Source organism: Ambystoma mexicanum, chromosome 11, assembly GCF_040938575.1.
Source record: "Ambystoma mexicanum isolate Mex_15411 chromosome 11, UKY_AmexF1_1, whole genome shotgun sequence".
Taxonomy (NCBI): domain Eukaryota; kingdom Metazoa; phylum Chordata; class Amphibia; order Caudata; family Ambystomatidae; genus Ambystoma; species Ambystoma mexicanum.
This window is the reverse complement of record NC_090934.1, coordinates 22,338,199-22,362,331: the sequence shown is the minus strand read 5'-3', so window position 1 is coordinate 22,362,331 and position 24,133 is coordinate 22,338,199.

Sequence of the window (24,133 nt, the reverse complement as noted above, 5' to 3'; positions counted from 1 at the left end):
CTCTCAAGCGAGATCCCAAACACTGGCTACGCACTCCCAGTGCAGCGATCTGCTGCTCTCGAGCTAGGTCCCAAACACTGGCTACGCACTCCCTGTGCAGCGATCTGCTGCTCTCGAGCTAGATAGACCCCAAACACTGGCTACGCACTCCCTGTACAGTGCTCCGCTGCTCTCAAGCTAGATCCCAAACATTGGCTACGCACTCCATGTACAGCGCTATACTGCTCTCAAGTGAGATCCCAAACACTGGCTACACACTCCCTGTGCAGCGCTCCGCTGCTCTCGAGTTAGATCCCAAACACTGGCTACGCACTCCCTGTGCAGCGCTCCGCTGCTCTCGAGCTAGATTACAAACACTGGCTACGCACTCCCTGTGCAGCGCTCCGCTGCTCTCGAGCTAGATAGACCCAAACACTGACTATGCACTCCCTGTGCAGCACTCTGCTGCTCTAAAGCTAGATAGACCCCAAACACTGGCTACATACTCCCTGTGCAGCGCTCCGCTGCTCTCGAGCTAGAACCCAAACACTGGCTACGCACTCCATGTGCAGCGCTCTACTGCTCTCGAGCTGGATAGACCCCAAACACTGGCTACGCACTCCCTGTGCAGCGCTCTGCTGTACTCGAGCTAGGTCCCAAAAACTGGCTACACACTCCCTGTGCACCGCTCCGCTGCTCTCGAGCTAGGTCCCAAACACTGGCTATGCACTCCCTGTGCAGCGCTCTGCCGCTCTCGAGCTAGATAGACCTCAAACACTGGCTATGAACTTGCGGTGCAGCGCTCTGCTGCTCACAAGCTAGATAGACCCCAAACACTGGCTAGGCACTCCGCTGCTCTCGAGATAGATCCCAAACACTCTGCTGCTTTTGAGCTAGATCCCAAACACTGGCTACGCACTCCCTGTGCATCGCTCTTACGCACTCCCTGCTAGGTCCCAAACACTGGCTACGCACTTTCTGTGCAGCGCTTCTCTGCTCTCGAACTAGCTCCCAAACACTGGATATGTGCTCCCTGTGCAGTGCTCCGCTGCTCTCGTGCTAGATCCCAAACACTAGCTACACACTCCCTGTGCAGCACTCCGCTGCTCTCAAGTTAGGTCCCAAACACTGGCTACACACTCTCTGTGCAGTGCTCCGCTGCTCTCGGGCTAGGTCCCAAACACTGGCTAAGCACTCCATGTGCAGCGCTCTGCTGCTTTCGAGCTAGATCACAAACACTGGCTTGGCACTCCCTGTGCAGCGCTCCGCTGCTCTCGAGCTACGTCCCAAACACTGGCTAGGCACTCCCTGTGCAGCACTCTGCTGCTCTCGAGCTAGGTCCTGAACACAGGCTAGGCACTCCCTGTGGAGCGCTCCGCTGCTCTCGAGCTAGATCCCGAACACTGGATAGGCACTCACTGTGCAGCGCTCCGCTGCTCTCGAGCTTGGTGCCGAACACTGGCTATGCACTACCTGTGCAGCGCACCGCTGCTCTCGAGCTAGGTCCCAAACACTGGCTACACACTCCCTGTGCAGTGCTCCGCTGCTCTCGAGCTAGGTCCCAAACACTGGCTACGCACTCCATGTAGGTCCCGAACACTGGCTAGGCACTCCCTGTGCAGTGCTCCGCTGCTCTGAAGCTTGGTCCCAAACACTGGCTACGCACTCCCTGTCCAGCGCTCTGCTGCTTTCGAGCTAGATCCCAAACTCTGGCTAGGCACTCTCTGTGGAGCGCTCCACTGCTCTCGAACTAGATCCAAAACACTGGCTACGCACTCCATGTGCAGTACTCTACTGCTCTCAAGCGAGATCCCAAACACTGGCTATGCACTCCCTGTGCAGCGATCTGCTGCTCTCGAGCTAGGTCCCAAACACTGGCTACGCACTCCCTGTGCAGCAATCTGCTGCTCTCGAGCTAGATAGACCCCAAACATTGGCTACGCACTCCCTGTGCAGTGCTCCGCTGCTCTCAAGCTAGATCCCAAACACTGGCTACGCACTCTATGTGCAGCGCTATACTGCTCTCAAGTGAGATCCCAAACACTGGCTACACACTCCCTGTGCCACGCTCTGCTGCTCTCGAGCTAGGTCCCAAACACTGGCTACGCACTACCTGTGCAGCGCTCCGCTGCTCTCGAGTTACATCCCAAACACTGGCTACGCACTCCCTGTGCAGCGCTCTGCTGCTCTCGAGCTAGATCACAAACACTGGCTATGCACTCCCTGTGCAGCGCTCCGCTGCTCTCGAGCTAGATAGGCCCCAAACACTGACTATGCACTCCCTGTGCAGCGCTCTGCTGCTCTAAAGCTAGATAGACCCCAAACACTGGCTACGTACTGCCTGTGCAGCGCCCCGCTGCTCTCGAGCTAGATCCCAACCACTGGCTACACACTCCCTGTGCAGCGCTCTGCTGCTCTCGAACTAGGTCCCAAACACTGGCTACACACTCCCTGTGCGGCGCTCCGCTGCTCTCGAGCTAGGTCCCAAAAACTGGCTACGCACTCCCTGTGCAGCGCTCCGCTGCTCTCGAGCTACATCCCAAGCACTGGCTAGGCACTCCCTGTGCAGTGCTCCGCTGCTCTCGAGCTAGGTCCCGAACACTGGCTACGCACTCCCTGTGCAGCACTCTTCTGCTCTCGAGCTAGGTCCTGAACACAGGCTAGGCACTCCCTGTGGAGTGCTCCGCTGCTCTCGAGCTAGATCCCGAACACTGGATAGGCACGCACTGTGCAGCGCTCCGCTGCTCTCGAGCTATGTCCCGAACACTGGCTATGCACTACCTGTGCAGCGCTCCGCTGCTCTCGAGGTAGGTCCCAAACACTGGCTACACACTCCCTGTGCAACGCTCCGCTGCTCTCGAGCTAGGTCCCAAACACTGGCTACGAACTCCATGTGCAGCACTCCGCTGCTCTCGAGCTAGGTCTCGAACACTGGCTATGCACTCCCTCTGCAGCGCTCCGCTGCTTTCGAGCTAGGTCTCGAAAACTAGTTAGGTACTCCCTCTGCAGCGCTCCGCTGCTCTCGAGCTAGGTCCCCAACACTGGCTAGGCACTCCCTGTGCAGCGCTCCGCTGCTCTCAAGCTTGGTCCCAAACACTGGTTACGCACTCCTTGTGCTGCGCTCCGCTGCTCTCGAGCTAGATAGACCACAAACACTGGCTACGCACTCCCTGTGCAGCGCTCCGCTGCTCTCAAGCTAGGTCCCAAACACTGCCTACGCACTCCATGTACAGCGCTCCACTGCTCTCAAGCTAGGTCCCGAACACTGGCTATGCACTCCCTGTGCAGCGCTCCGCTGCTTTCGAGCTTGGTCCCAAACACTGGCTACGCACTCCCTGTGCTGCGCTCTGCTGCTCTCGAGCTAGATAGACCCCAAACACGGGCTACACACTCCCTGTGCAGCGCTCTGCTGCTCTCGAGCTAGATAGACCCCAAACACTGGCTATGCACTCCTTGTGCAGTGTTCCGCTCCTCTCGATTTAGATCCCAAACACTGGCTACGCACTCCCTGTGCAGCGCTCTGCTACTCTCGAGCTAAATAGACCCCAAACACTGACCACGCACTCCCTGTGCAGCGCTCTGCTGTTCTCTAGCTAGATAGACCCCAAAGACTGGCTATGCACTCCCTGTGCAACGCTCTACTGCTCTCAAGCGAGATCCCAAACACTGGCTACGCACTCCCAGTGCAGCGATCTGCTGCTCTCGAGCTAGGTCCCAAACACTGGCTACGCACTCCCTGTGCAGCGATCTGCTGCTCTCGAGCTAGATAGACCCCAAACACTGGCTACGCACTCCCTGTACAGTGCTCCGCTGCTCTCAAGCTAGATCCCAAACATTGGCTACGCACTCCATGTACAGCGCTATACTGCTCTCAAGTGAGATCCCAAACACTGGCTACACACTCCCTGTGCAGCGCTCCGCTGCTCTCGAGTTAGATCCCAAACACTGGCTACGCACTCCCTGTGCAGCGCTCCGCTGCTCTCGAGCTAGATTACAAACACTGGCTACGCACTCCCTGTGCAGCGCTCCGCTGCTCTCGAGCTAGATAGACCCAAACACTGACTATGCACTCCCTGTGCAGCACTCTGCTGCTCTAAAGCTAGATAGACCCCAAACACTGGCTACATACTCCCTGTGCAGCGCTCCGCTGCTCTCGAGCTAGAACCCAAACACTGGCTACGCACTCCATGTGCAGCGCTCTACTGCTCTCGAGCTGGATAGACCCCAAACACTGGCTACGCACTCCCTGTGCAGCGCTCTGCTGTACTCGAGCTAGGTCCCAAAAACTGGCTACACACTCCCTGTGCACCGCTCCGCTGCTCTCGAGCTAGGTCCCAAACACTGGCTATGCACTCCCTGTGCAGCGCTCTGCTGCTCTCGAGCTAGATAGACCTCAAACACTGGCTATGAACTTGCGGTGCAGCGCTCTGCTGCTCACAAGCTAGATAGACCCCAAACACTGGCTAGGCACTCCGCTGCTCTCGAGATAGATCCCAAACACTCTGCTGCTTTTGAGCTAGATCCCAAACACTGGCTACGCACTCCCTGTGCATCGCTCTTACGCACTCCCTGCTAGGTCCCAAACACTGGCTACGCACTTTCTGTGCAGCGCTTCTCTGCTCTCGAACTAGCTCCCAAACACTGGATATGTGCTCCCTGTGCAGTGCTCCGCTGCTCTCGTGCTAGATCCCAAACACTAGCTACACACTCCCTGTGCAGCACTCCGCTGCTCTCAAGCTAGGTCCCAAACACTGGCTACACACTCTCTGTGCAGTGCTCCGCTGCTCTCGGACTAGGTCCCAAACACTGGCTACGCACTCCATGTGCAGCGCTCTGCTGCTTTCGAGCTAGATCACAAACACTGGCTTGGCACTCCCTGTGCAGCGCTCCGCTGCTCTCGAGCTACGTCCCAAACACTGGCTAGGCACTCCCTGTGCAGCACTCTGCTGCTCTCGAGCTAGGTCCTGAACACAGGCTAGGCACTCCCTGTGGAGCGCTCCGCTGCTCTCGAGCTAGATCCCGAACACTGGATAGGCACTCACTGTGCAGCGCTCCGCTGCTCTCGAGCTTGGTGCCGAACACTGGCTATGCACTACCTGTGCAGCGCACCGCTGCTCTCGAGCTAGGTCCCAAACACTGGCTACACACTCCCTGTGCAGTGCTCCGCTGCTCTCGAGCTAGGTCCCAAACACTGGCTACGCACTCCATGTAGGTCCCGAACACTGGCTAGGCACTCCCTGTGCAGTGCTCCGCTGCTCTGAAGCTTGGTCCCAAACACTGGCTACGCACTCCCTGTCCAGCGCTCTGCTGCTTTCGAGCTAGATCCCAAACTCTGGCTAGGCACTCTCTGTGGAGCGCTCCACTGCTCTCGAGCTACGTCCCAAACACTGGCTAGGCACTCCCTGTGCAGCGCTCCGCTGCTCTCAAGCTAGGTCCCAAACACAGGCCACGCACTCCCTGTGCAGCGCTCTGCTGCTCTCGAGCTAGGTTCTGAACACAGGCTGGGCACTCCCTGTGGAGTGCTCAAGCTGCTCTCGAGCTAGATCCCGAACACTGGCTATTCATTCCCTGTGCAGCGCTCCGCTGCTCTGGAGCTAGGTCCCGAACACTGGCTATGCACTCCCTGTGCAGCGCTCCGCTGCTCTCGAGATAGGTCCCAAAACCTGGCTACACACTCCCTGTGGAGCGCTCTGCTGCTCTCGAGCTAGGTTCCAAACACTGGCTACGCACTCCATGTGCAGCACTCCGCTGCTCTCGAGCTAGATAGACCCCAAACACTGGCTACACACTCCCTCTGCAGCGCTCTGCTGCTCTCGAGCTAGGTCTCGAAAACTGGCTAGGCACTCCCTCTGCAGCGCTCCCCTGCTCTCGAGCTAGGCCCCGAACAATGGCTAGGCACTCCCTGTGCTGTACTCCACTGCTCTAGAGCTAGATAGACCCCAAACACTGGCTACGCACTCCCTGTGCAGCGTACCACTGCTCTCGAGCTAAGTCCCAAACACTGGCTATGCACTCCATGTACAGTGCTCCACTGCTCTCGAGCTAGGTCCCGAACACTGGTTATGAACTCACTCTGCAGCACTCCGCTGCTATTGAGCTAGGTCTCGAACACTGGCTAGGCACACCCTGTGCAGCGCTCCGCTGCTCTCGAGCTAGGTCCCGAACACTGGCTAGGCACTCCCTGTGCAGTGCTCCGCTGCTCTCAAGCTTGGTCCCAAACACTGGCTACGCACTCCCTGTGCTGCGCTCCGCTGCTCTCGAGCTAGATAGACCCCAAACACTGGCTACACACTCCCTGTGCAGCGCTCTGCTACTCTCAAGCGAGATAGACCCCAAACACTGACAACGCACTCCCTGTGCAGCGCTCTGCTGCTCTTGAGCTAGATAGACCCCAAACACTGGCTACGCACTCCCTGTGCAGTGCTCCGCTGCTCTCGAGCTAGATCCCAAACACTGGTTACGCACTCCATGTGCAGAGCTCTACTGCTCTCAAGTGAGATCCCAAACACTGGCTGCGCACTCCCTGTGCAGCGCTCCGCTGCACTCGAGCTAGGTCCCAAAAACTGGCTACACACTCCCTGTGCAGCGCTCTGCTGCTCTCGAGCTATGTCCCAAACACTGGCAATGCACTCCCTGTGCAGCGATCTGCTGCTCTCGAGCTAGGTCCCAAACACTGGCTACGCACTCCCTGTGCAGCGCTCCGCTGCTCTTGAGCTAGATCCCAAACAATGGCTACGCACTCCCTGTGGAGCGCTCTGCTGCTCTCGAGCTAGATCCCAAACACTGGCTACGCACTCCATGTGCAGCGCTCTACTGCTCTCAAGCTAGATCCGAAACACTGGCTACGCACTCCCTATGCTGCGCTCCGCTGTACTCGAGCTAGGTCCCAAACACTGGCTACGCACTCCCTGTGCAGCGCTCCGCTGCTCTCGAGCTAGGTTCCAAACACTGGCAACGCACTCCCTGTGCAGCGCTCTGCTGCTTTCGAGCTAGATCCCAAACACTGGCTTGGCACTCCCTGTGCAGCGCTCCACTGCTCTCGAGCTACGTCCCAAACACTGGCTAGGCACTCCCTGTGCAGCACTCTGCTGCTCTCGAGCTAGGTCCTGAACACAGGCTAGGCACTCCCTGTGGAGCGCTCCGCTGCTCTCGAGCTAGATCCCGAACACTGGATAGGCACTCACTGTGCAGCGCTCCGCTGCTCTCGAGCTTGGTGCCGAACACAGGCTATGCACTACCTGTGCAACGCTCCGCTGCTCTCGAGCTAGGTCCCAAACACTGGCTACACACTCCCTGTGCAGTGCTCCGCTGCTCTCGAGCTAGGTCCCAAACACTGGCTACGCACTCCATGTGCAGCATTCCGCTGCTCTCGAGCTAGGTCCCGAACACTGGCTATGCACTCCCTATGCAGCGCTCCGCTGCTCTCGAGCTAGGTCTCGAAAACTGCCTAGGTACTCCCTCTGCAGCGCTCTGCTGCTCTTGCGCTAGGTCCCGAACACTGGCTAGGCACTCCCTGTGCAGCGCTCCTCTGCTCTCAAGCTTGGTCCCAAACACTGGCTACGCACTCCTTGTGCTGCGCTCTGCTGCTCTTGAGCTAGATAGACCACAAACACTGCCTACGCACTCCCTGTGCAGCGCTCCGCTGCTCTCGAGCTAGGTCCCAAACACTGCCTACGCACTCCCTGTGCTGCGCTCCGCTGCTCTCGAGCTAGATAGACCCCAAACACTGGCTACACAATCCCTGTGCAGCGCTCTGCTGCTCTCAAGCTGGATAGACCCCAAACACTGGCTACGCACTCCCTGTGCAGCGCTCTGCTGCTCTCGAGCTAGATAGACCCCAAACACTGACTACGCACCCCTGTGCAGTGCTCCACTGCTCTCGAACTAGATCCAAAACACTGGCTAGGCACTCCATGTGCAGTACTCTACTGCTCTCAAGCGAGATCCCAAACACTGGCTACGCACTCCCTGTGCAGCCTTCCGCTGCACTTGAGCTAGGTCCCAAACACTGGCTATGCACTCCCTGTGCAGCGATCTGCTGCTCTCGAGCTAGGTCCCAAACACTGGCTACGCGCTCCCTGTGCAGCAATCTGCTGCTCTCGAGCTAGATAGACCCCAAACACTGGCTACGCACTCCCTGTGCAGTGCTCCGCTGCTCTCAAGCTAGATCCCAAACACTGGCTACGCACTCTATGTGCAGCGCTATACTGCTCTCAAGTGAGATCCCAAACACTGGCTACACACTCCCTGTGCCACGCTCTGCTGCTCTCGAGCTAGGTCCCAAACACTGGCTACGCACTACCTGTGCAGCGCTCCGCTGCTCTCGAGTTACATCCCAAACACTGGCTACGCACTCCCTGTGCAGCGCTCCGCTGCTCTCGAGCTAGATCACAAACACTGGCTATGCACTCCCTGTGCAGCGCTCCGCTGCTCTCGAGCTAGATAGGCCCCAAACACTGACTATGCACTCCCTGTGCAGCGCTCTGCTGCTCTAAAGCTAGATAGACCCCAAACACTGGCTACGTACTGCCTGTGCAGCGCCCCGCTGCTCTCGAGCTAGATCCCAAACACTGGCTACACACTCCCTGTGCAGCGCTCTGCTGCTCTCGAACTAGGTCCCAAACACTGGCTACACACTCCCTGTGCGGCGCTCCGCTGCTCTCGAGCTAGGTCCCAAAAACTGGCTACGCACTCCCTGTGCAGCGCTCCGCTGCTCTCGAGCTACATCCCAAGCACTGGCTAGGCACTCCCTGTGCAGTGCTCCGCTGCTCTCGAGCTAGGTCCCGAACACTGGCTACGCACTCCCTGCGCAGCACTCTTCTGCTCTCGAGCTAGGTCCTGAACACAGGCTAGGCACTCCCTGTGGAGTGCTCCGCTGCTCTCGAGCTAGATCCCGAACACTGGATAGGCACGCACTGTGCAGCGCTCAGCTGCTCTCGAGCTATGTCCCGAACACTGGCTATGCACTACCTGTGCAGCGCTCCGCTGCTCTCGAGGTAGGTCCCAAACACTGGCTACACACTCCCTGTGCAACGCTCCGCTGCTCTCGAGCTAGGTCCCAAACACTGGCTACGAACTCCATGTGCAGCACTCCGCTGCTCTCGAGCTAGGTCTCGAACACTGGCTATGCACTCCCTCTGCAGCGCTCCGCTGCTTTCGAGCTAGGTCTCGAAAACTAGTTAGGTACTCCCTCTGCAGCGCTCCGCTGCTCTCAAGCTTGGTCCCAAACACTGGTTACGCACTCCTTGTGCTGCGCTCCGCTGCTCTCGAGCTAGATAGACCACAAACACTGGCTACGCACTCCCTGTGCACCGCTCCGCTGCTCTCGAGCTAGGCCCCAAACACTGACTATGCACTCCCTGTGCAGCGCTCTGCTGCTCTAAAGCTAGATAGACCCCAAACACTGGCTACGTACTGCCTGTGCAGCGCCCCGCTGCTCTCGAGCTATATCCCAAACACTGGCTACACACTCCCTGTGCAGCGCTCTGCTGCTCTCGAACTAGGTCCCAAACACTGGCTACACACTCCCTGTGCGGCGCTCCGCTGCTCTCGAGCTAGGTCCCAAAAACTGGCTACGCACTCCCTGTGCAGCGCTCCGCTGCTCTCGAGCTACATCCCAAGCACTGGCTAGGCACTCCCTGTGCAGTGCTCCGCTGCTCTCGAGCTAGGTCCCGAACACTGGCTATGCACTCCCTGCGCAGCACTCTTCTGCTCTCGAGCTAGGTCCTGAACACAGGCTAGGCACTCCCTGTGGAGTGCTCCGCTGCTCTCGAGCTAGATCCCGAACACTGGATAGGCACGCACTGTGCAGCGCTCAGCTGCTCTCGAGCTATGTCCCGAACACTGGCTATGCACTACCTGTGCAGCGCTCCGCTGCTCTCGAGGTAGATCCCAAACACTGGCTACACACTCCCTGTGCAACGCTCCGCTGCTCTCGAGCTAGGTCCCAAACACTGGCTACGAACTCCATGTGCAGCACTCCGCTGCTCTCGAGCTAGGTCTCGAACACTGGCTATGCACTCCCTCTGCAGCGCTCCGCTGCTTTCGAGCTAGGTCTCGAAAACTAGTTAGGTACTCCCTCTGCAGCGCTCCGCTGCTCTCGAGCTAGGTCCCCAACACTGGCTAGGCACTCCCTGTGCAGCGCTCCGCTGCTCTCAAGCTTGGTCCCAAACACTGGTTACGCACTCCTTGTGCTGCGCTCCGCTGCTCTCGAGCTAGATAGACCACAAACACTGGCTACGCACTCCCTGTGCAGCGCTCCACTGCTCTCAAGCTAGGTCCCAAACACTGCCTACGCACTCCATGTACAGCGCTCCACTGCTCTCAAGCTAGGTCCCGAACACTGGCTATGCACTCCCTGTGCAGCGCTCCGCTGCTTTCGAGCTTGGTCCCAAACACTGGCTACGCACTCCCTGTGCTGCGCTCTGCTGCTCTCGAGCTAGATAGACCCCAAACACGGGCTACACACTCCCTGTGCAGCGCTCCGCTGCTCTCGAGCTAGATAGGCCCCAAACACTGACTATGCACTCCCTGTGCAGCGCTCTGCTGCTCTAAAGCTAGATAGACCCCAAACACTGGCTACGTACTGCCTGTGCAGCGCCCCGCTGCTCTCGAGCTAGATCCCAAACACTGGCTACACACTCCCTGTGCAGCGCTCTGCTGCTCTCGAACTAGGTCCCAAACACTGGCTACACACTCCCTGTGCGGCGCTCCGCTGCTCTCGAGCTAGGTCCCAAAAACTGGCTACGCACTCCCTGTGCAGCGCTCCGCTGCTCTCGAGCTACATCCCAAGCACTGGCTAGGCACTCCCTGTGCAGTGCTCCGCTGCTCTCGAGCTAGGTCCCGAACACTGGCTACGCACTCCCTGCGCAGCACTCTTCTGCTCTCGAGCTAGGTCCTGAACACAGGCTAGGCACTCCCTGTGGAGTGCTCCGCTGCTCTCGAGCTAGATCCCGAACACTGGATAGGCACGCACTGTGCAGCGCTCAGCTGCTCTCGAGCTATGTCCCGAACACTGGCTATGCACTACCTGTGCAGCGCTCCGCTGCTCTCGAGGTAGGTCCCAAACACTGGCTACACACTCCCTGTGCAACGCTCCGCTGCTCTCGAGCTAGGTCCCAAACACTGGCTACGAACTCCATGTGCAGCACTCCGCTGCTCTCGAGCTAGGTCTCGAACACTGGCTATGCACTCCCTCTGCAGCGCTCCGCTGCTTTCGAGCTAGGTCTCGAAAACTAGTTAGGTACTCCCTCTGCAGCGCTCCGCTGCTCTCAAGCTTGGTCCCAAACACTGGTTACGCACTCCTTGTGCTGCGCTCCGCTGCTCTCGAGCTAGATAGACCACAAACACTGGCTACGCACTCCCTGTGCACCGCTCCGCTGCTCTCGAGCTAGGCCCCAAACACTGACTATGCACTCCCTGTGCAGCGCTCTGCTGCTCTAAAGCTAGATAGACCCCAAACACTGGCTACGTACTGCCTGTGCAGCGCCCCGCTGCTCTCGAGCTAGATCCCAAACACTGGCTACACACTCCCTGTGCAGCGCTCTGCTGCTCTCGAACTAGGTCCCAAACACTGGCTACACACTCCCTGTGCGGCGCTCCGCTGCTCTCGAGCTAGGTCCCAAAAACTGGCTACGCACTCCCTGTGCAGCGCTCCGCTGCTCTCGAGCTACATCCCAAGCACTGGCTAGGCACTCCCTGTGCAGTGCTCCGCTGCTCTCGAGCTAGGTCCCGAACACTGGCTATGCACTCCCTGCGCAGCACTCTTCTGCTCTCGAGCTAGGTCCTGAACACAGGCTAGGCACTCCCTGTGGAGTGCTCCGCTGCTCTCGAGCTAGATCCCGAACACTGGATAGGCACGCACTGTGCAGCGCTCAGCTGCTCTCGAGCTATGTCCCGAACACTGGCTATGCACTACCTGTGCAGCGCTCCGCTGCTCTCGAGGTAGATCCCAAACACTGGCTACACACTCCCTGTGCAACGCTCCGCTGCTCTCGAGCTAGGTCCCAAACACTGGCTACGAACTCCATGTGCAGCACTCCGCTGCTCTCGAGCTAGGTCTCGAACACTGGCTATGCACTCCCTCTGCAGCGCTCCGCTGCTTTCGAGCTAGGTCTCGAAAACTAGTTAGGTACTCCCTCTGCAGCGCTCCGCTGCTCTCGAGCTAGGTCCCCAACACTGGCTAGGCACTCCCTGTGCAGCGCTCCGCTGCTCTCAAGCTTGGTCCCAAACACTGGTTACGCACTCCTTGTGCTGCGCTCCGCTGCTCTCGAGCTAGATAGACCACAAACACTGGCTACGCACTCCCTGTGCAGCGCTCCACTGCTCTCAAGCTAGGTCCCAAACACTGCCTACGCACTCCATGTACAGCGCTCCACTGCTCTCAAGCTAGGTCCCGAACACTGGCTATGCACTCCCTGTGCAGCGCTCCGCTGCTTTCGAGCTTGGTCCCAAACACTGGCTACGCACTCCCTGTGCTGCGCTCTGCTGCTCTCGAGCTAGATAGACCCCAAACACGGGCTACACACTCCCTGTGCAGCGCTCTGCTGCTCTCGAGCTAGATAGACCCCAAACACTGGCTATGCACTCCTTGTGCAGTGTTCCGCTCCTCTCGATTTAGATCCCAAACACTGGCTACGCACTCCCTGTGCAGCGCTCTGCTACTCTCGAGCTAAATAGACCCCAAACACTGACCACGCACTCCCTGTGCAGCGCTCTGCTGTTCTCTAGCTAGATAGACCCCAAAGACTGGCTACGCACTCCCTGTGCAACGCTCTACTGCTCTCAAGCGAGATCCCAAACACTGGCTACGCACTCCCAGTGCAGCGATCTGCTGCTCTCGAGCTAGGTCCCAAACACTGGCTACGCACTCCCTGTGCAGCGATCTGCTGCTCTCGAGCTAGATAGACCCCAAACACTGGCTACGCACTCCCTGTACAGTGCTCCGCTGCTCTCAAGCTAGATCCCAAACACTGGCTACGCACTCCATGTACAGCGCTATACTGCTCTCAAGTGAGATCCCAAACACTGGCTACACACTCCCTGTGCAGCGCTCCGCTGCTCTCGAGTTAGATCCCAAACACTGGCTAGGCACACCCTGTGCAGCGCTCCGCTTCTCTCGAGCTAGATTACAAACACTGGCTACGCACTCCCTGTGCAGCGCTCCGCTGCTCTCGAGCTAGATAGACCCAAACACTGACTATGCACTCCCTGTGCAGCACTCTGCTGCTCTAAAGCTAGATAGACCCCAAACACTGGCTACGTACTCCCTGTGCAGCATTCCGCTGCTCTCGAGCTAGGTCCCGAACACTGGCTATGCACTCCCTATGCAGCGCTCCGCTGCTCTCGAGCTAGGTCTCGAAAACTGCCTAGGTACTCCCTCTGCAGCGCTCTGCTGCTCTTGCGCTAGGTCCCGAACACTGGCTAGGCACTCCCTGTGCAGCGCTCCTCTGCTCTCAAGCTTGGTCCCAAACACTGGCTACGCACTCCTTGTGCTGCGCTCTGCTGCTCTTGAGCTAGATAGACCACAAACACTGCCTACGCACTCCCTGTGCAGCGCTCCGCTGCTCTCGAGCTAGGTCCCAAACACTGCCTACGCACTCCCTGTGCTGCGCTCCGCTGCTCTCGAGCTAGATAGACCCCAAACACTGGCTACACAATCCCTGTGCAGCGCTCTGCTGCTCTCAAGCTGGATAGACCCCAAACACTGGCTACGCACTCCCTGTGCAGCGCTCTGCTGCTCTCGAGCTAGATAGACCCCAAACACTGACTACGCACCCCTGTGCAGTGCTCCACTGCTCTCGAACTAGATCCAAAACACTGGCTAAGCACTCCATGTGCAGTACTCTACTGCTCTCAAGCGAGATCCCAAACACTGGCTACGCACTCCCTGTGCAGCCTTCCGCTGCACTCGAGCTAGGTCCCAAACACTGGCTATGCACTCCCTGTGCAGCGATCTGCTGCTCTCGAGCTAGGTCCCAAACACTGGCTACGCACTCCCTGTGCAGCAATCTGCTGCTCTCGAGCTAGATAGACCCCAAACACTGGCTACGCACTCCCTGTGCAGTGCTCCGCTGCTCTCAAGCTAGATCCCAAACACTGGCTACGCACTCTATGTGCAGCGCTATACTGCTCTCAAGTGAGATCCCAAACACTGGCTACACACTCCCTGTGCCACGCTCTGCTGCTCTCGAGCTAGGTCCCAAACACTGGCTACGCACTACCTGTGCAGCGCTCCGCTGCTCTCGAGTTACATCCCAAACACTGGCTACGCACTCCCTGTGCAGCGCTCCGCTGCTCTCGAGCTAGATCACAAACACTGGCTATGCACTCCCTGTGCAGCGCTCCGCTGCTCTCGAGCTAGATAGGCCCCAAACACTGACTATGCACTCCCTGTCCAGCGCTCTGCTGCTCTAAAGCTAGATAGACCCCAAACACTGGCTACGTACTGCCTGTGCAGCGCCCCGCTGCTCTCGAGCTAGATCCCAAACACTGGCTACACACTCCCTGTGCAGCGCTCTGCTGCTCTCGAACTAGGTCCCAAACACTGGCTACACACTCCCTGTGCGGCGCTCCGCTGCTCTTGAGCTAGGTCCCAAAAACTGGCTACGCACTCCCTGTGCAGCGCTCCGCTGCTCTCGAGCTACATCCCAAGCACTCGATAGGCACTCCCTGTGCAGTGCTCCGCTGCTCTCGAGCTAGGTCCCGAACACTGGCTACGCACTCCCTGTGCAGCACTCTGCTGCTCTCGAGCTAGGTCCTGAACACAGGCTAGGCACTCCCTGTGGAGTGCTCCGCTGCTCTCGAGCTAGATCCCGAACACTGGATAGGCACGCACTGTGCAGCGCTCCGCTGCTCTCGAGCTATGTCCCGAACACTGGCTATGCACTACCTGTGCAGCGCTCCGCTGCTCTCGAGGTAGGTCCCAAACACTGGCTACACACTCCCTGTGCAACGCTCCGCTGCTCTCGAGCTAGGTCCCAAACACTGGCTACGAACTCCATGTGCAGCACTCCGCTGCTCTCGAGCTAGGTCTCGAACACTGGCTATGCACTCCCTCTGCAGCGCTCCGCTGCTTTCGAGCTAGGTCTCGAAAACTAGTTAGGTACTCCCTCTGCAGCGCTCCGCTGCTCTCGAGCTAGGTCCCCAACACTGGCTAGGCACTCCCTGTGCAGCGCTCCGCTGCTCTCAAGCTTGGTCCCAAACACTGGTTACGCACTCCTTGTCCTGCGCTCCGCTGCTCTCGAGCTAGATAAACCACAAACACTGGCTACGCACTCCCTGTGCAGCGCTCCACTGCTCTCAAGCTAGGTCCCGAACACTGGCTATGCACTCCCTGTGCAGCGCTCCGCTGCTCTTGAGCTTGGTCCCAAACACTGGCTACGCACTCCCTGTGCTGCGCTCTGCTGCTCTCGAGCTAGATAGACCCCAAACACGGGCTACACACTCCCTGTGCAGCGCTCTGCTGCTCTCAAGATGGATAGACCCCAAACACTGACTACACACTCACTGTGCAGCGCTCTGCTGCTCTCGAGCTAGATAGACCCCAAACACTGGCTATGCACTCCTTGTGCAGTGTTCCGCTGCTCTCGAGTTAGATCCCAAACACTGGCTACGCACTCCCTGTGCAGCGCTCTGCTACTCCCGAGCTAAATAGACCCCAAACACTGACCACGCACTCCCTGTGCAGCGCTCTGCTGTTCTCTAGCTAGATAGACCCCAAAGACTGGCTACGCACTCCCTGTGCAACGCTCTACTGCTCTCAAGCGAGATCCCAAACACTGGCTACGCACTCCCAGTGCAGCGATCTGCTGCTCTCGACCTAGGTCCCAAACACTGGCTACGCACTCCCTGTGCAGCGATCTGCTGCTCTCGAGCTAGATAGACCCCAAACACTGGCTACGCACTCCCTGTACAGTGCTCCGCTGCTCTCAAGCTAGATCCCAAACACTGGCTACGCACTCCATGTACAGCGCTATACTGCTCTCAAGTGAGATCCCAAACACTGGCTACACACTCCCTGTGCAGCGCTCCGCTGCTCTCGAGTTAGATCCCAAACACTGGCTACGCACTCCCTGTGCAGCGCTCCGCTGCTCTCGAGCTAGATCACAAACACTGGCTACGCACTCCCTGTGCAGCGCTCCGCTGCTCTCGAGCTAGATAGACCCAAACACTGACTATGCACTCCCTGTGCAGCACTCTGCTGCTCCAAAGCTAGATAGACCCCAAACACTGGCTACGTACTCCCTGTGCAGCGCTCCGCTGCTCTCGAGCTAGAACCCAAACACTGGCTACGCACTCCATGTGCAGCGCTCTACTGCTCTCGAGCTGGATAGACCCCAAACACTGGCTACGCACCCCCTGTGCAGCGCTCTGCTGTACTCGAGCTAGGTCCCAAAAACTGGCTACACACTCCCTGTGCACCGCTCCGCTGCTCTCGAGCTAGGTCCCAAACACTGGGTATGCACTCCCTGTGCAGCGCTCTGCTGCTCTCGAGCTAGATAGACCTCAAACACTGGCTATGAACTTGCGGTGCAGCGCTCTGCTGCTCACAAGCTAGATAGACCCCAAACACTGGCTAGGGACTCCGCTGCTCTCGAGATAGATCCCAAGCACTCTGCTGCTTTTGAGCTAGATCCCAAACACTGGCTACGCACTCCCTGTGCATCGCTCTTACGCACTCCCTGCTAGGTCCGAAACACTGGCTACGCACTTTCTGTGCAGCGCTTCTCTGCTCTCGAGCTAGCTCCCAAACACTGGCTATGTGCTCCCTGTGCAGCGCTCCGCTGCTCTCGTGCTAGATCCCAAACACTAGCTACACACTCTCTGTGCAGCGCTCCGCTGCTCTCGAGCTAGGTCCCAAACACTGGCTACGCACTCCATGTGCAGCACTCTGCTGCTCTCGAGCTAGGTCCCGAACACTGGCTAGGCACTCCCTCTGCAGCGCTTCGCTGCTCTCAAGCTAGGTCTCGAAAAGTGGCTAGGTACTCCCTGTGCAGCGCTCTGCTGCTCTCACGCTTGGTCCCAAACACTGGCTACGCACTCCTTGTGCTGCGCTCCGTTGCTCTCGAGCTAGGTCCCAAACACTGGCTACGCACTCCATGTACAGTGCTCCACTGCTCTCGAGCTAGGTCCCGAACACTGGCTATGCACTCCCTATGCAGCGCTACGCTGCTCTTGAGCTAGGTCTCGAACACTGGCTAGGCAGTCCCTGTGCAGGGCTCCGCTGCTCTCGAGCTAGGTCCCGAACACTGGCTAGGCACTCAATGTGCAGCGCTCCATTGCTCTCGAGCTAGATCCCAAACACTGGCTACGCACTCCATGTGCAGCGCTCTACTGCTCTCAAGCGAGATCCCAAACACTGGCTACGCACTCCCTGTGCAGCGCTCCGCTGCACTCGCGCTAGATCCCAAACACTGGCTACGCACTCCCTGTGCAGCGCTCCGCTGCTCTCGAGCTAGATCCCAAACACTGGCTACGCACTCCCTGTGCAGCACTACGCTGCTCTCGAGCTAGATAGACCCCAAACACTGATTATGCACTCCCTGTGCAGCACTTTGCTGCTCTAAAGCTAGATCCCAAACACTGGCTACGCACTCCGTGTGCAGCACTCCGCTGCTCTTGAGCTAGATCCCAAACACTGGCTACGCACTCCATGTGCAGCGCTCTACTGCTCTCGAGCTAGATCCCAAACACTGGGTACGCACTCTCTCTGCAGCGCTCCGCTGTACTCGAGCTAGGTCCCAAACACTGGCTACACACTCCCTGTGCAGGGCTCCGCTGCTCTCGAGCTAGGTCCCAAACACTGGCTATGCACTCCATGTGCAGCGCTCTGCTGCTCTCGAGCTAGAAAGACCCCAAACACTGGCTATGCACTTCGGGTGCAGCACTCTGCTGCTCTCGAGCTAGATACATCCCAAACACTGGCTACGCACTCCGCTGCTCTCGAGCTAGATCCCAAACACTCTGCTGCTCTCGAGCTATATCCCAAACACTGGCTACGCACTCCCTGGGCATCGCTCTTACGCACTCCCTGCTAGGTCCCAAACACTGTCTACGCACTTTCTGTGCAGCGCTTCTCTGCTCTCGAGCTAGCTCCCAAACACTGGCTATGCGCTCCCTGTGCAGCGCTCTGCTGCTCTAAAGCTAGATAGACCCCAAACACTGGCTACACACTCCCTGTGCAGCGCTCCGCTGCTCTCGAGCTAGATCCCAAACACTGGCTACGCACTCCATGTGCAGCGCTCTACTGCTCTCGAGTTAGGTCCCAAACACTGGCTATGCACTCCCTGTGCAGCGCTCTGCTGCTCTCGAGCTAGATAGACCCCAAACACTTGCTATACGCTTACGGTGCAGCTCTCTGCTGCTCTCGAGCTAGATAGACCCCAAACACTGGCTACGCACTGCGCTGCTCTCCAGCTAGATCCCAAACACTCTGCTGCTCTCGAGCTAGATCCCAAACACTGGCTACGCACTCCCTGTGCATCGCTCTTACGCACTCCCTGCTAGGTCCCAAACACTGGCTTCGCACTTTCTGTGTAGCGCTTCTCTGCTCTCGAGCTAGCTCCCAAACACGGGCTACGCGCTCCCTGTGCAGCGCTCCGCTGCTCTCGAGCTAGGTCCCAAACACTGGCTGCACACTCCCTGTGCAGCGGTCCGCTGCTCTCGAGCTAGTTCCTAAACACTGGCTACGCACTCCATGTGCAGCACTCCGCTGCTCTCGAGCTAGGTCCCAAACACTGGCTAGGTACTCCCTCTGCAGTGCTCCGCTGCACTCAAGCTAGGTCCCGAACACTGGCTAGGCACTCCCTGTGCAGCGCTCCGCTGCTCTCAAGCTTGGCCCCAAACACTGGCTACGCGTACATCGGAGCGCTGCAGAGAGAGTGCGTAGCCAGTGTTTGGGATCTAGCTCGTGTGCTGCGCTCCGCTGCTCTCGAGCTAGATAGACCTCAAACACTGGCTACGCACTCCCTGTGCAGCGCTCCGCTGCTCTCGAGCTAGGTCCCAAACACTGGCTACGCACTCCATGCACAGCGCTCCACTGCTCTCGTGCTAGGTCCCGAACACTGGCTATGCACTCCCTCTGCAGCGCTCCGCTGCTCTTGAGCTAGGTCTCGAATACTGGCTAGGCAGTACCTGTGCAGAGCTCCGCTGCTCTCGAGCTAGGTCCCGAACACTGGCTAGGCACTCCCTGTGCAACACTCCGCTGCTCTCGAGCTTGGTCCCAAACACTGGCTACACACTCCCTGTGCTGCGCTCCGCTGCTCTCAAGATAGATAGACCCCAAACACTGGCTACACACTCCCTGGGCAGCGCTCTGCTGCTCTCGCGCTAGATAGATCCCAAACACTGACTACATACTCACTGTGCAGCGCTCTGCTTCTCTCGAGCTAGATAGACCCCACACACTGGCTACACACTCCTTGTGCAGTGTTCCGCTGCTCTCGATCTAGATCCCAAACACTGGCTATGCACTCCCTGTGCTGCGCTCTGCTACTCTCGAGCTAGATAGACCCCAAACACTGACTACGCACTCCCTGTGCAGTGCTCAGCTGCTCTCGAGCTAGATAGACCCCAAACACTTGCTACACCCTCCCTGTGCAGTGCTCCGCTGCCCTCGAGCTAGATCCCAAACACTGGCTACGCACTCCATGTGCAGCGCTCTGCTGCTCTCAAGCGAGATCCCAAACACTGGCTACGCACTCCCTGTGCAGCGCTCCGCTGCTCTCAAGCTTGGCCCCGAACACTGGCTAGGTACTCCCTCTGCAGTGCTCCGCTGCACTCGAGCTAGGTCCCGAACACTGGCTACACCCTCCCTGTGCAGTGCTCCGCTGCCCTCGAGCTAGATCCCAAACACTGGCTACGCACTCCATGTGCAGCGCTCTGCTGCTCTCAAGCGAGATCCCAAACACTGGCTACGCACTCCCTGTGCAGCCCACTGCTCTCGAGCTAGGTCCCAAACACTAGCTATGCACTCCCTAGGCAGTGATCTGCTGCTCTCGAACTAGGTCCGAAACACTGGCTACGCACTCCCTGTGCAGCGCTCCGCTGCTCTCGAGCTAGATCCAAAACACTGGCTACGCACTCCCTGTGCAGCGCTCTGCTGCTCTCAAGCTAGATCCCAAACACTGGCTACGCACTCCCTGTGCAGCGCTCCGCTGCTCTCGAGCTAGATAGACCGCAAACACTGGCTACACACTCCCCATGCAGCGCTCCGCTTCTCTCGAGCTAGATCCCAAACACTAACTACGCACTCCATGTGCAGTGCTCTACTGCTCTCGAGCTAGATCCCAAACACTGGCTACGCACTCTCTCTGCAGCGCTCCGCTGTACTCGAGCTAGATAGACCCCAAACACTGACTACGCACTCCCTGTGCAGTGCTCAGCTGCTCTCGAGCTAGATAGACCCCAAACACTTGCTATGCCCTCCCTGTGCAGTGCTCCGCTGCTCTCGAGCTAGGTCCCGAACACTGGCTATGCACTCCCTGTGCAGCGCTACGCTGCTCTTGAGCTAGGTCTCGAACACTGGCTAGGCAGTCCCTGTGCAGGGCTCCGCTGCTCTCGAGCTAGGTCCCGAACACTGGCTAGGCACTCAATGTGCAGCGCTCCATTGCTCTCGAGCTAGATCCCAAACACTGGCTACGCACTCCATGTGCAGCGCTCTACTGCTCTCAAGCGAGATCCCAAACACTGGCTACGCACTCCCTGTGCAGCGCTCCGCTGCACTCGCGCTAGATCCCAAACACTGGCTACACACTCCCTGTGCAGCGCTCCGCTGCTCTCGAGCTAGATCCCAAACACTGGCTACGCACTCCCTGTGCAGCACTCCGCTGCTCTCGAGCTAGATAGACCCCAAACACTGATTATGCACTCCCTGTGCAGCACTTTGCTGCTCTAAAGCTAGATAGACCCCAAACACTGGCTACGCACTCCCTGTGCAGCACTCCGCTGCTCTTGAGCTAGATCCCAAACACTGGCTACGCACTCTCTCTGCAGCGCTCCGCTGTACTTGAGCTAGGTCCCAAACACTGGCTACACACTCCCTGTGCAGGGCTCCGCTGCTCTCGAGCTAGGTCCCAAACACTGGCTATGCACTCCATGTGCAGCGCTCTGCTGCTCTGGAGCTAGAAAGACCCCAAACACTGGCTATGCACTTCGGGTGCAGCACTCTGCTGCTCTCGAGCTAGATACATCCCAAACACTGGCTACGCACTCCGCTGCTCTCGAGCTAGATCCCAAACACTCTGCTGCTCTCGAGCTATATCCCAAACACTGGCTACGCACTCCCTGGGCATCGCTCTTACGCACTCCCTGCTAGGTCCCAAACACTGGCTACGCACTTTCTGTGCAGCGCTTCTCTGCTCTCGAGCTAGCTCCCAAACACTGGCTATGCGCTCCCTGTGCAGCGCTTCGCTGCTCTCGAGCTAGATCCCAAACACTAGCTACACACTCCCTGTCCAGTGCTCCGCTGCTCTCGAGCTAGGTCCCAAACATGGGCTACGCACTCCCTGTGCAGCGCTCCGTTGCTCTCGAGCTAGGTTCCAAACACTGGCAACACACTCCCTGTGCAGCTCTCCGCTGCTCTCGAGCTAGGTCCCAAACACTGGCTACGCACTCCCTGTGCTGTGCTCCGCTACACTCGAGCTAGGTCCCAAACACTGGCAACACGCTCCCTGTGCAGCGCTCCGCTGCTCTCGAGCTAGATCCCAAACACTGGCTATGCACTACCTGTGCAGCGCTCTGCTGCTCTAAAGCTAGATAGACCCCAAACACTGGCTACACACTCCCTGTGCAGCGCTCCGCTGCTCTCGAGCTAGATCCCAAACACTGGCTACGCACTCCATGTGCAGCGCCCTACTGCTCTCGAGTTAGGTCCCAAACACTGGCTATGCACTCCCTGTGCAGCGCTCTGCTGCTCTCGAGCTAGATAGACCCCAAACACTTGCTATACGCTTACGGTGCAGCTCTCTGCTGCTCTCGAGCTAGATAGACCCCAAACACTGGCTACGCACTGCGCTGCTCTCCAGCTAGATCCCAAACACTCTGCTGCTCTCGAGCTAGATCCCAAACACTGGCTACGCACTCCCTGTGCATCGCTCTTACGCACTCCCTGCTAGGTCCCAAACACTGGCTTCGCACTTTCTGTGTAGCGCTTCTCTGCTCTCGAGCTAGCTCCCAAACACGGGCTACGCGCTCCCTGTGCAGCGCTCCGCTGCTCTCGAGCTAGGTCCCAAACACTGGCTGCACACTCCCTGTGCAGCGGTCCGCTGCTCTCGAGCTAGTTCCTAAACACTGGCTACGCACTCCATGTGCAGCACTCCGCTGCTCTCGAGCTAGGTCCCGAACACTGGCTAGGTACTCCCTCTGCAGTGCTCCGCTGCACTCGAGCTAGGTCCCGAACACTGGCTAGGCACTCCCTGTGCAGCGCTCCGCTGCTCTCAAGCTTGGCCCCAAACACTGGCTACGCACTCCTTGTGCTGCGCTCCGCTGCTCTCGAGCTAGATAGACCTCAAACACTGGCTACGCACTCCCTGTGCAGCGCTCCGCTGCTCTCGAGCTAGGTCCCAAACACTGGCTACGCACTCCATGCACAGCGCTCCACTGCTCTCGTGCTAGATAGACCCCAAACACTGGCTACACACTCCCCATGCAGCGCTCCGCTTCTCTCGAGCTAGATCCCAAACACTAACTACGCACTCCATGTGCAGTGCTCTACTGCTCTCGAGCTAGATCCCAAACACTGGCTACGCACTCTCTCTGCAGCGCTCCGCTGTACTCGAGCTAGATAGACCCCAAACACTGACTACGCACTCCCTGTGCAGTGCTCAGCTGCTCTCGAGCTAGATAGACCCCAAACACTTGCTATGCCCTCCCTGTGCAGTGCTCCGCTGCTCTCGAGCTAGGTCCCGAACACTGGCTATGCACTCCCTGTGCAGCGCTACGCTGCTCTTGAGCTAGGTCTCGAACACTGGCTAGGCAGTCCCTGTGCAGGGCTCCGCTGCTCTCGAGCTAGGTCCCGAACACTGGCTAGGCACTCAATGTGCAGCGCTCCATTGCTCTCGAGCTAGATCCCAAACACTGGCTACGCACTCCATGTGCAGCGCTCTACTGCTCTCAAGCGAGATCCCAAACACTGGCTACGCACTCCCTGTGCAGCGCTCCGCTGCACTCGCGCTAGATCCCAAACACTGGCTACGCACTCCCTGTGCAGCGCTCCGCTGCTCTCGAGCTAGATCCCAAACACTGGCTACGCACTCCCTGTGCAGCACTCCGCTGCTCTCGAGCTAGATAGACCCCAAACACTGATTATGCACTCCCTGTGCAGCACTTTGCTGCTCTAAAGCTAGATAGACCCCAAACACTGGCTACGCACTCCCTGTGCAGCACTCCGCTGCTCTTGAGCTAGATCCCAAACACTGGCTACGCACTCCATGTGCAGCGCTCTACTGCTCTCGAGCTAGATCCCAAACACTGGGTACGCACTCTCTCTGCAGCGCTCCGCTGTACTTGAGCTAGGTCCCAAACACTGGCTACACACTCCCTGTGCAGGGCTCCGCTGCTCTCGAGCTAGGTCCCAAACACTGGCTATGCACTCCATGTGCAGCGCTCTGCTGCTCTGGAGCTAGAAAGACCCCAAACACTGGCTATGCACTTCGGGTGCAGCACTCTGCTGCTCTCGAGCTAGATACATCCCAAACACTGGCTACGCACTCCGCTGCTCTCGAGCTAGATCCCAAACACTCTGCTGCTCTCGAGCTATATCCCAAACACTGGCTACGCACTCCCTGGGCATCGCTCTTACGCACTCCCTGCTAGGTCCCAAACACTGGCTACGCACTTTCTGTGCAGCGCTTCTCTGCTCTCGAGCTAGCTCCCAAACACTGGCTATGCGCTCCCTGTCCAGTGCTCCGCTGCTCTCGAGCTAGGTCCCAAACATGGGCTACGCACTCCCTGTGCAGCGCTCCGTTGCTCTCGAGCTAGGTTCCAAACACTGGCAACACACTCCCTGTGCAGCTCTCCGCTGCTCTCGAGCTAGGTCCCAAACACTGGCTACGCACTCCCTGTGCTGTGCTCCGCTGCACTCGAGCTAGGTCCCAAACACTGGCAACACGCTCCCTGTGCAGCGCTCCGCTGCTCTCGAGCTAGATCCCAAACA